The 11,886-nt window shown below is 40.0% G+C and overlaps 1 pseudogene across 1 annotated transcript; it reads left to right on the top strand.

The window, feature by feature from the left end:
- The first annotated feature begins 720 nt into the window (after positions 1-720).
- LOC311625067 (jun dimerization protein 2-like) lies at positions 721-1,187 on the top strand (annotated as a pseudogene). Its single transcript has one exon. The product of its transcript is annotated as a jun dimerization protein 2-like (transcript).
- Positions 1,188-11,886: the final 10,699 nt, after the last annotated feature.

Genomic DNA, 11,886 nt, shown 5'->3' with positions numbered 1-11,886 from the left:
AGCAGTGAGTCCTTGAAAGGAAAGGGCTCTTGCTGTCTTGATTATGTGCCTTTTCTGATCAGCCTGTTTCAATGGAGCTGGAATAACAGTTTCTGATTCTTACTGCAGAGAAGACATGAGACTTTAAGACTTTGCCTTTCCCTGAATATGTTCATATGTTCTTTGATTTGAGATCTCTCTCTCTCTCTCTCTCTCTCTCTCTCTCTCTCTCTCTATATATATATATATATATATATATATATATATATATATATATATATATATATATAAACAAAAAGCCAGTGACCATAACAGCATCTCAACTGGAACGACCAGAGACCAGAACCACCACAGCCCCTCGCTGGCCTGGCTCTGCCCCTGAGCAAGCACTTAGGAATGATCAGGCAGGCAGGCAAAGTGGTTAGGGCAATCAGACAGGCAGGCAGACTAGTGGTTAGGGGTGATCAGGCAGTCAGGAAGAGTGGTTAGGGTGATCAGGTAGTCAGGAAATTGGTTAGGGGTTATGAGGTAGGCAAGCAGAGCCCTGAGATCAATTGCCTCAAAGACGGAGACCCAGGCCACAGCCTGTGGGAGGGATGCTCAGATGCTGCGATGAGAGGTGCTGGTGTCAGTGGTGCCACGGTGACTCCTGAGAGCATGGCAGCTGCAGCCTGGCCCAAGCCCCAAGGTCACAGCCTCTCCCTGTGGCTTCTGCAGGGCTGGACTGCCACTCCTCCTGCTATGATGCTTGGGCATGTCCCAGACCCTTCCATGACTACAGGCTCTCTGCCAGGACTTGACCCCCTTAGTGGACTCCTTAGCTCGGCCCTGACTGCAGAGGAGCTGAAATATGTTGACATCCACAACATTGCGGCCATGATCACCCCTTTGCAGTACCTGGAGGTGAAACTGGGCAAGAGGCCTCAACCTGTGAAAAGTGAACAAGATGAGGAAGAGGAGAGGAGGAAAAGGCACTGGGAGAACTAAGTTACTGCAGCCCCATGCTGGAAGAAGGAGCAGGATTTTCTGCAGCAGGAATCTAAGTGGCTGGAGCTCATGAATGCAGAGCTGAAAAACCCAAATGGACGAGCTAAAGCTGAGTGGCAGCAGCTCATCCTGATGTTCAACTGGCATCGTCAGGACCAACAGCATTAAGACCCCTGACTCCAGAAGGCAACCCCCTGCTGGAGCAGCTGGAGAAGAAGTGACCATGGGCTGGGAAGAGGAAGAGGAGGAGGAGATGAGGAGAGGGAGGAGGAGAAGGGTCCCAGTGGGCTTTTCCTTGCTGCATGAAAAACTCTTCAGTGAGGCTCAGCACAGCCAGCATTGGTTAAGCTTTTTTTGTGAAACTCAGATCAGCCACACCAGGGGAGAAACCCAGCCAAAGGGATTTCCATGACCTGACCCTATGCTGCCTGTACTGTATCTCCTTCCACTCCTGACCTCCACTCCCTTTGCTCCAAGTACACCATCTCGCTCTCCCTGAAAGAGAGAGAGAGAGTGAGCACACACACACACACGTGCTCCTGCCTTGGAACAGTTTCACTTGCTACTCCCTCTCCTGAAGCCCTCTTTCCAGAGAGGTATGAATAGTTTAAGTTTTCCTTCAGCTAAGCTCCTGCTGAAATGTCAGCTTGATGGTATTATCTTACCACCTTATTTAAAGTAATGTGGGTTCCATGCATGCACACCTATGTCCATGCCTATACACATGCACACACATGTGTATGTGCTCTCCATCTCTTTACCTGCCTTATTCTTCTTTATGTATTTATTATCACTATATATACACAGTATATATTTCTGTTCATTTATTTTTATGTTGTCTATTTTCCAACCCAGCACCAGATTAGGATATAAACTTCATAAGAGCAAAACATTGGTCTATTTGATTTGCTCATCTATCCCCAGAATCCAAAATAGTGCATGATATGTATCAAGTGTTTAATAAATACTTGAAGAAATGACAGCATGAGCCAATTAATTCAGGTATTTAGCATCATCAAAAAGCACTGGGACAAAGCTATTAGAAAAATAATTAATTGGCTTTGTTGATGCAAAAGGTGGTCATGACCTCAGTTGGCAGGTCCCAGGGGACAGACAGGCACATTAACTTTAGTGTTATGAAAACAACCCTGGGTTGTGTGGCTAAATCATTCAGGGTCTTGAAAAGTGGCACCTCCACCCAGCATGAGGAGCCAACCCTTAAAACCCATTATGAAACAACCAGGCTAAGTGAATAATTTATATTTTAAGTGTGTTCTTCTCCATGCTAGTGCTAATGTGCTTTTACTATTTCAGCCCTCTTGCTTTCTCAGACAGCAATTTTATGCCACATAGAATATGTAACAGGTGAATTTCCATCCAGGGGACAGTTCTCTTATTATTTATGTGAAGAAAAATTAAACAAAGTCACAGTAAAGCCTTTCTTTTGAAGATAAGAACCAATAACAAAATGGCAAGAAAGAAAAACTTATTTGGGAGATATAAAAATAAATATCTCTAAGACATTTTCTTTAAAAGTTGTAAAGGTTGCATAATATTTAATAGAATGTAGGTATCATAATTTATCCACCCTTTCCATTGTTAATGCATTTTTCAACTTATTTTCTATTTTTCCCTCTGCAAAGTTACAATAAATACTCTGCTACATATATAATATTTTCCTGGGTTTTTTTTTCTGTAGCAAAATTCTTTAAAGTGGGATTACTTGGACAATGGGTCTTAACCCTTTTTAAAATTAATTTTGAGAGAGAGAGGAAAAGAGAAGAAGAGAGAGAGAAATATCCACGTTTAAGCAAAACATGGATTGGCTGCTTCTTGCATGTGCCACCCTCCCCTCTCCTTAATGGAGACTGAGCCTACAATCCAGGCATGTGCCTTGACTGGGAATTGAACTAGCAACCCTTCTACGCACTGGATGATGCCTAACCAACCAAACCACACTGGCCAGGGCTTAACTTTTTTAATATAAAGAAATATTTCTGATAATTTTCCCAAATGTGGTACCGTCTTCTCACCTTCCTCTCACTGCCTCCAGACAAAAAAAAAATATATATATATCTCACCACATTGGATTGCAAATCTGATTATTGAAAAAATGGTAGATCACTTTGCAATGCAATGGGCATTTTCCTGCATATGAATGAACATTGCTTTTTAAATTTACTGACTCTTTCCAGTTCTTTTCTAATTATGTATTCATATTTATTGAGATTGTTTGTCTTTGGTTTTAATTTTATCAATTGAGAGAATTCTTTGTGCAGTAGGACAGTTACTATTGCTCTTGTCATTTCTAAGTTTTAATTAAGTTCCACAATCTATATAGTTCATATCCTCACTTTACTAATGGTGTATTTGCCATACTATTTTTAAAACAGTTATACATAGTCATGTTTTATATAACATATTTCAGTCGACAACAGAGCATATATCTATCTTTGATGGAGACCCAAATAGCCTCTGAATCCTTCCATGTGTCCGCAAAAATGTCATCTTAAAATAAACTGAAATTTAAACATAAGCTGAATTTAGATGACAGGATAAGTGTTTGAGGCCTTATGATTGGACTAGATATTAGGCTTAAAGAATAAAGAATTTTTTTATGCTGTAGCCTTATCACATTCAAAAATAATCACTTGAAATGAGTTTGTTTCTTAAAAACTGAGTCATTTCAAATCAGGGTAATTTCAGTAGCTGCAAAGGAATAGCTCTAATGAGTTCTGCTAGAAAAGCTTCTTCTCACCAGGAAATGATTGAAGACAAGGAGATAACCTCTCATTAATTTCGTATTAACTATTTTAATCAGGATTACATCACCATCTCACTCGGAGCAAGGACAATTGCCAACAGGCTTTGGGGCTCAAATTCATTAAGCTGACAAGATGGAGAGGTCTAGACAGCCAGCAGGGTCATCCCTATGTCCCCACTCCCACTACAGGAGTGGTATTTGGTGAAAACGTGACACCTTCATTTCTCAGAGTGACCATTTCTACTTCTAATTTATTGCCATCCATCCCTCAAAAGCCTGACACAAATGGCGTTTTTGAATGAGTTCTCCAATGCCTGCGTAGGGAGGGCTGGCAGACAGACACAGTGAGCTCCTACTGGGATCCAGCCCCCATTCAGCATGGCATGGAGTACCCCTACCCCCAGGGTCACAAAGGTCCTTCATTCCATCACTCTGCTGAGGTACTGGCCCACTGCCACTGCCCAGAGCTCAGGAAACCTGCTGTGTCTCTGTGGGAAGGAACGCATCTGCCCCAGTGAGTGTCACCCAGAGAGAATAAAACAGGGAGGGGGAGGGGGACTTGAGATTCCTCCATAGTCAAGACTGCTGTTTTCACTCTACTCAAGAAATAGCCCTGCTGAGACTTACCTAGCCTCAATTTTTAGTTCATGTCTGGCAGACAGAGCACAACTCCTCAACTTCAGGATGCCACACACAACTCAGGACTGAGTGACCCATGGTTATGGGATTTGCACTTGTGACCCATTCAGAACCAATGAGCTACATGCATTTTGAGATGTCATATCAGTATAGTAAACTGGCCAGACCGTCTTAGCTGGTTTGGCTCAGTGCATAGGGCATCAGACTCCCCAGAGCTCAACCACATGGGGTGGCTTCCTATCAGAAGCACATGCCTGGGTTGCAGGCTCAATCCCCAGTAGGAGGTATGCAGGAGGCAGCCAATCCATGATTCTCTTTCATCATTGATGTTTCTATCTCTCACTTCCTCTCTGAAATCAATAAAAATATATTTTTAAACATGTGGCCATACCCTGGGAGCAGGTGACAGAGTCCAAATCCCCATGCATCCATTTATTATATGTATACCTTATTTGACCTGTCTCTATCCGAGTTTCTTTTTTTCTAAAATAGGAATAATCTAGGTTCCCTCTCACATTGAAGATATAAAAATTAAAGGAGTCACCACATATAAAGTTCTTACACAATAAGTAACAAATTAAAGGTCAATTTAAGTATTGTTATTTTTATCATCTCTTCCCCTTCCCCCTGAGGCAAAAAAATTTTCACCCTTTTCCGTGGGTTGTGAAGCCCCCATCCTCTAAAAAAGTAAGGTTAAAATGCCAGTCAATTTAAGTCAGAGAGGGGAGCAATTGTCTAAAAACAAAGCTCACAGGGAGCTTTGTTATTTAAGAGACTAGAGGTCAGTGCATGAAACTGGTGCACAGGTAGGGTTGGTAGGCCTGGCCAGCAATCAGGGCTGATCAGGGCCTTCTGGCTGCCAGCCAGGGCTTCCCTTCCCTGGTTGCTATCTGCTGGCCAGGGCCTTCCTTTGTTCCACGTCGCTCCCTGGTGGTTAGCACATGTCATAGCAAGCAATAAAACTCCCATGGAGACCCTTTGCATATTACCCTTTTATATATATAGAAATTGAGCCGAAACCGGTTTGGCTCAGTGGTAGAGTGTCGGTGTGTGGACTGAAAGATCCCAGGTTCGATTTTGGTCAAGGGCATGTACATTGGTTGTGGGCACATGCCCGGTAGGGGGTGTGCAAGAGGCAGCTGGTCGATGTTTCTCTCTCATCAACGTTTCTAACTCTCTCTCCCTCTCCCTTCCTCTCTGTAAAAAATCAATAAAATATATTTTTTTAAAAAGAAATTGAGAGACATGTAAAGATAAAAACTGGTCTTGGTGGTATCATTTGAGATACAGATCAAGCTCTGCCTGAAGCAATTCCTTTTCATGACATTTTCTTCTTGTTAAACCAGTTTTATTTGGGTTTTCTGGAAACCTTACCCATAAGCATTTTAGCTGCTTTTCTCTCTGTGCTGGGGCATGGAATAGGTCTGGACTGGCTATGGAGCCTATGCGATGCAAGGAACCAATACCTGGAAAACAAAGCTATATGGTTTCTTCACACTCTTAAATACAACATTATACAATAAATGAAACATAATCCTAATATATAAAAAGTCAGGGGCTATCACGACTGAAACAATCAGATGGATGACCAAACAGCAGGCTGCATGGGCAACCAGGCCAGCAGGGGGTTATTGAGGGACAACCAAACAACTGAACCAGTGGTCCCAGATTGTAAGAGGGATGCCCAACTGCTAGTTTAGACCTGATCCCAGGGATTGGGCCTAAACCGGCAATTGGACATCCTCCAATGGGTCCCAGATTGGAGAGGGTGCAGGTTGGGTTGAGGGGATTCTCCCCCCACCACCACACACACACACAAGCATGAATTTCATACACCAGGCCTCTAGTATTCAATAAATGGGTAATGTTATCTCTCCAACTGAAGTGCCTGAAAGCTGATGCAGAAGAGATGTGGACTTTTGCATATAACACAGAGATGCCTGGGCCTCCATTCCTTCACATCTGGAAGAACAGTATTCCACACCATCGGAAATTTTTGCATGAAGTGGCAAGTGGGCAGAGTATGTACTAATGAGCTAAAAAATCTGCAAGGAACTGCGAAAACTTGGGCCTGAGTGCTCACCTAAGGGGTATTAGTGTGGGCCATAATGACCTTCAGGAGGCATACTGATACTCAAATGGTCTCAGAATATGAGGAGGAGTAGAGGCAGCTAGGCCCCATCTGGGCTAATTCAGGAGCTATAGCGCTCATAGGACAGGTGCAGGTTCATATGCATTAATCTACTCAGAAACCCAAAGCTTTGCTAAAATCCTAACATCAGAATGCACAAATCGACCTCATTCCTCTGTACCTTTCTGAACTATGACTATCTCAAATCAAAGCCCCTACATTCATTGAAAAGTCTCACTTTTAAATTATTTTCCTCATGCAGTTGTTTTGGCAAAAAAATAAAATAAAATAAAAATGTGCATGTGTGCACACACATACACACATCCCGCTCTTCTCTTTCTAAATCTTCCAAATATTTTTAGATCTATTTCTATTTTAAATCTTAAATGATGTCAGCCCAGCGGATTTACTTTCTATATGAAATCCTATCCATTAGAACAATATTTTTTTCAGCAACACATATGTGTTAGATCTTGTTTCTGAAGACTCTGGAGAACAGCAGTAAAAATACAAGTTTCTACCCAATGATGTGTTGGCAGTCTTTATGGACTTTTACAACAACCCCAAAGATAGCCCTTATTTGTATGTACTATTTGCTAATTTCCATGGTATAAATACATTTACTATGGCTAATTTCCAGCTATCAACATAAGGTGGTAAAAAATGAGCAGTATTATACCAGTATGGGGTATTTTTCCATTCTATAGATATTATAGAAATAAATAACCTCCAAACCATGAAGATAAGTAAAATGTAAAGAGCAACAACAATAAAGAATTAAAAAGTGATGAGAATTGATTTATCATTTTTCTAATATAATTTATTTAATTATAAGTGTATATTATTTATTTTTAATAACGGCTGTTTCTTAAAATCAGCTTTCAAAATTCCTAGAAATTTAAGAGTTGGCACTTGAAACTCATTTTGAACTGGATACAGCATACCACTGTCCCTTCTCTAATGGCACTTACCTTTGAAAAGAAGACAATGAAAATAAACAGAAAAACATCATATTATGCAATAAATGAACCATATACAATTAATATGCAATAAAAAGTCTAATGGCAATATATTTAACAAAGAAAAACAAAGCAGGATAAGAAGATATTGAACATCAAGAAGATGGGCGTTTATTTTAGGTAAAGTGACCAAGTAAGTCTTCTCAGGAGAGTAGCAATTGTTCATTTAAATGAAGTAAGGGAGCAAGGATTGGGAAAAGCCCGAAAAATCATTTTAGATAGAATGCATTTACACAGACCCTGAGGGAGGGAAAAGCTTTATGTGTTCAGGAAATAGCCATAGACTAGGCTGGCTCGAGTAGATTGTACCAGTGAAGGACGCTAGGACAGGTGGTCGAAGAGACCAACTAGGGTCAGGTCATGTAGGGCTTTGTAAGCCATTGTAACTATTTGCTCCTTCAAGCTGAATAGTAGACTAAGAAGCCATTGGAAAGATTGTTCATTAGATACACAATATGGGTTGTATTAAAATTGTCTAGTAGCAACATTAAAAAGTAAAAAGAAATAGATGAAATTAATATTAATTATATGTATCCCAACATTTCCAAAACCTTATCATTTTAACATTAGTATGATAGTTTGCCTTGGCAATTTTTAACTGGCATTTGAAAGAAAAATAGGTCATTAGCAATATTATAAATGGTACCCTTTTTTCTTTATGTTTTATTCAGAGGATGTCAATTTTACCAGTTAATCCTCATTGGGGAATCTCTATTGATTTTATTCAACATAGTTCTACCTCCAGATTCTGTGAGAACTTTAGAGACATGATTTTCTGCCCAAATTGTCCCAAAATATCACGGTTTGTGGCAATAAAACTCTGTTGGGGGAACACAAAGTCATCAGGCACTTTAAGGCCCCCAGGTGAACTGAGCAGTAATGGGCAGTTAGATGTCCCTCTCTCGATCTTGACATAATGTCTCTCATGGGGATAGCATCAGAATACGGATCATACACAAGAGCTGGAATCCCACACTTATGCTATATGACAGTAATGCTTAACTTAAACAGCCTCTTCACTCTCTTCTTTATAAAAATGCAATGCCATGGCACCCATCTTTCTATTGAATTGCTGTCAGATAAAGGCTTTGCTCAAGGTCAGCCTAACAATCCTCTCTGCTAGCTACCACAGCTGACTTTAATACATCCCAGAGATTTACATCAGATTCCAGCCGCTAAAGATAAAGCTGATAATGTAAGTATTTGGCAGAGGCATTAGCATTTCTGTATGTGAGGATTTCAATGCCCTATTAACTATTCTGAGGGATCCTTTTCCCAGGAGGGGAAAGTACCAAGTTGAGTTAGGAATTACTCACCCCCCACCCCAGGCAATGTCATAGAAATCCCCATTGCTTTCTGCATGGAGAAGTTAACCAGGGTGGCATATCACTTTGACTCCTAATAAATATGAATGCACAAACTTGAAGATTTAAAAAAACAGCATCAGTAGCACAGAGGAAAAAAATGCCTCTGTGAGATGTTCTGTGAAGGCCTTTGTGCATAATTTACTTGGAACACAGTGGGTGATTTTTGCTACTTCCAGAGAATGTAAAATCTGGACCATCCTTAGAGGTGTGTCCCAACAGTACCTCCAGTGCAGGCCTTCTTTAGGAAAGTTGCTCTCTCCTTAAGGGCAGATTGCTACAAAAAAGAAAGGTGCAATGTTGAGAAATAGCCACTCTGTAGAGGTCATGGAGGAAAATGAAAAGGAAATCCGTGTGTGTGTGTGTGTGTGTGTGTGTGTGTGTGTGTGTGTGTTTTAAATAGCCAACTTAACTATTTTTTTTAATATATTTTATTGAATTTTTACAGAAAGGAAGAGAGAGGGATAGAGAGTTAGAAACATTGATGAGAGAGAATCATCATTGATCAGCTGCCTCTTGCACACCCCCTATTGGGGATGTGCCCGAATCCAAAGTACATGCCCTTGACTGGAATCAAACCTGGGGCCTTTCAATCCACAGCCCAATGCTCTATCCACTGAGCCAAATCAGTTTTGGCGCCAACTTAACTATTTTGAGCAGAAGTACAGAATACTTTTAAGCACCCACATCACAGAGGAAAATTGATCATAATTAGTTTGCTAAGTCCAAATGTGATTTGTGATTATCAAATGATAAGGCTAATGTTTATTACTTGCCACTAAATTCTACAAGGAAAATAGAGGCAGCTTCTGCAGTAGTCATTTTATAGCCAATAAATATATTAATATTTAGAAAAAAATAGGTAACTTTTTTCTGCAGTAATGACAAGTAGTCATACATTACAATAAGAAAGAACTGCTGGTAACATACTCTGAACTGGCACGTTTGTGTAGGTCACCAGTTTGACCCGCAGTGAACTGTGTGTTCTTCAATGACCTTTGCCCCATGAGATCCTAAGTTTCTGGAAGATAAGGTGAGAACTATTTACTATGTTTTTACATACCTTATATATTTCAAACCTCCCAGTGCACTGCTATGCGCAAAGCCAATCCTATCGATTAAATCTAACATAGAATTAATTATTATTATGGAAATTTCCTACAGTAATTTCCTACAGTACAATAAGAAATGTAGATCCAACTTTTAATGGTTGAGCATTTATTAAGACCTCTTTTTCACACCCATGCTCATTGTATTAACTCAAGATGTTTATTTAAGACTGATCCTGACCATGAACCTTCTCTATTCATGTTGTTATTGGGAATTCTAAAGGGTGTTAAGGCATCACTGCTTTCTGCCAGAAGACACAGCTTCCTGAGGATGCATTCAGGAATCCACCCAGCTTCTTCCTTTGCAAAAGGAGAAAAGGCAACTAGGAGAACATTGATTAGTTATATACTTCTCATCAAATATAGGGACTTAGAAATGTTTACTCTGCCTTTAACTTCAGGCCACCTTAGCACAATGCAGGAAGAGTGTTTTCTTCTAATATTTCAGATTCTCTTAGGGGCTCTGCCTCCCACTTCAGGCAATGCATATTGAACCCCTTTATGGTGTCAGGCAGGGTGCCCACCCCTGCAGTGCATTTGAAGATATGCATGGCAGAGCCCAAGCCTCACTGAGTTAGCCATTCAGTAGGAAGAGGGCATGAAGGCATGTTACTCCTTTATAAGGCCATTTGACAGAGGAATTTTTCAGCAAAAGAAGACAAACTCATAAGTGTATATGTTTTATAATTTTATGAATATGATGTTTTAGAACAGGAAAAGCTAATATATGCTTTAAAAAAAGTAGCAGTGCTCTATGGAGTGCAGATGTGACTGGTTAAGGGCATAAAGGCACTTTCTGTTTTCTAGCTTGATAGGGGTTTGGGTTATTCAAATGTATTCATTTGTCAAACTCATCACATCATTTACTTTATTTGTGTGCATTTCATTGCATGCAAAATGAAACTATAAGTAAATATTAGCTCTGGTTAATGATATGCTACTGCACTATTTAGGAAGAAATGTACTAAAGTTTATAATTCACTTTGAAATTTATAAAACATAAGATTGATGGATGAATGGTTACATGTGTGATAAAGCTCATACAGTAAAGTATTAATAGTAGAAGCTAGGTAATATATAAGGCATTCACTATACGATTTTTCAAATACCTTTAGAAAGTTTTAATAATAGATGTTGGTGGAATAAAGAAAACCACATTTGTATATGAGAGGGGAATTGCTCCTTGAAAAACCCAAGAAGGATTCTGAGTGGTAAAAATAGAAATAGAGAACATTCACCACTGAGGAAATAATGACATTGGGGATCTAAGAAAGTGAGTGGCGTGTTCAGGAACAAGAACATGCCCTCAGGTTATAAACTTAAAGAGAAAGAGTGGAAGAGAGGGGAAGAGAGTGGTTAGGGTCACACATGGAGGCCCTCAAGGCCAATTGGGAAATCTTACTTTTCTGGATAAATAAGCAGCCATTGTGGGGGTTTTCTGAGCAGAAGATCAATGGGATCTCAACTTCTGTTTAAGAAGGGAACTTAGGTAGTTGGACAGAAATAAGGGGAGAGTCATTTATGTGCAAATGATGGGAGTCTGACCAGGAAGGAAACAGAGGACCTAGAAAAAAGGTAATGCCTGAAGGAAAGCAGGGCACGGAGGATGAACTGGTCATAGGGTTGAATGTGAAGGAGCTTTAAAACATGAGCCTAAATTTTTTATCCTTGTGACAAGAAGGTGATTTGCTTCCCAGAAAAGGAAAATTAAAAACAATTAAGTTGAGGGTAATAAGCTTGACACAAGCCATTTGCAAAAGATGCAACAAAGGATAGCAATCATATGGGAAGGAAAAAACAACTCATTAGTAACCAGAGATGTTCAAGATCAAATAATAAAATATCACTCATTATCCTGGCACAAAAAAAAAAAGTAACAGGAATGACAATATTC

The sequence above is a fragment of the Pipistrellus hanaki genome (genome assembly GCF_964339955.1).
Source record: "Pipistrellus hanaki genome assembly, chromosome: 6".
Classification (NCBI taxonomy): domain Eukaryota; kingdom Metazoa; phylum Chordata; class Mammalia; order Chiroptera; family Vespertilionidae; genus Pipistrellus; species Pipistrellus hanaki.
The sequence above is the reverse complement of the archived record's forward strand: the minus strand, read 5'-3'. Positions and strand labels throughout refer to the sequence as shown.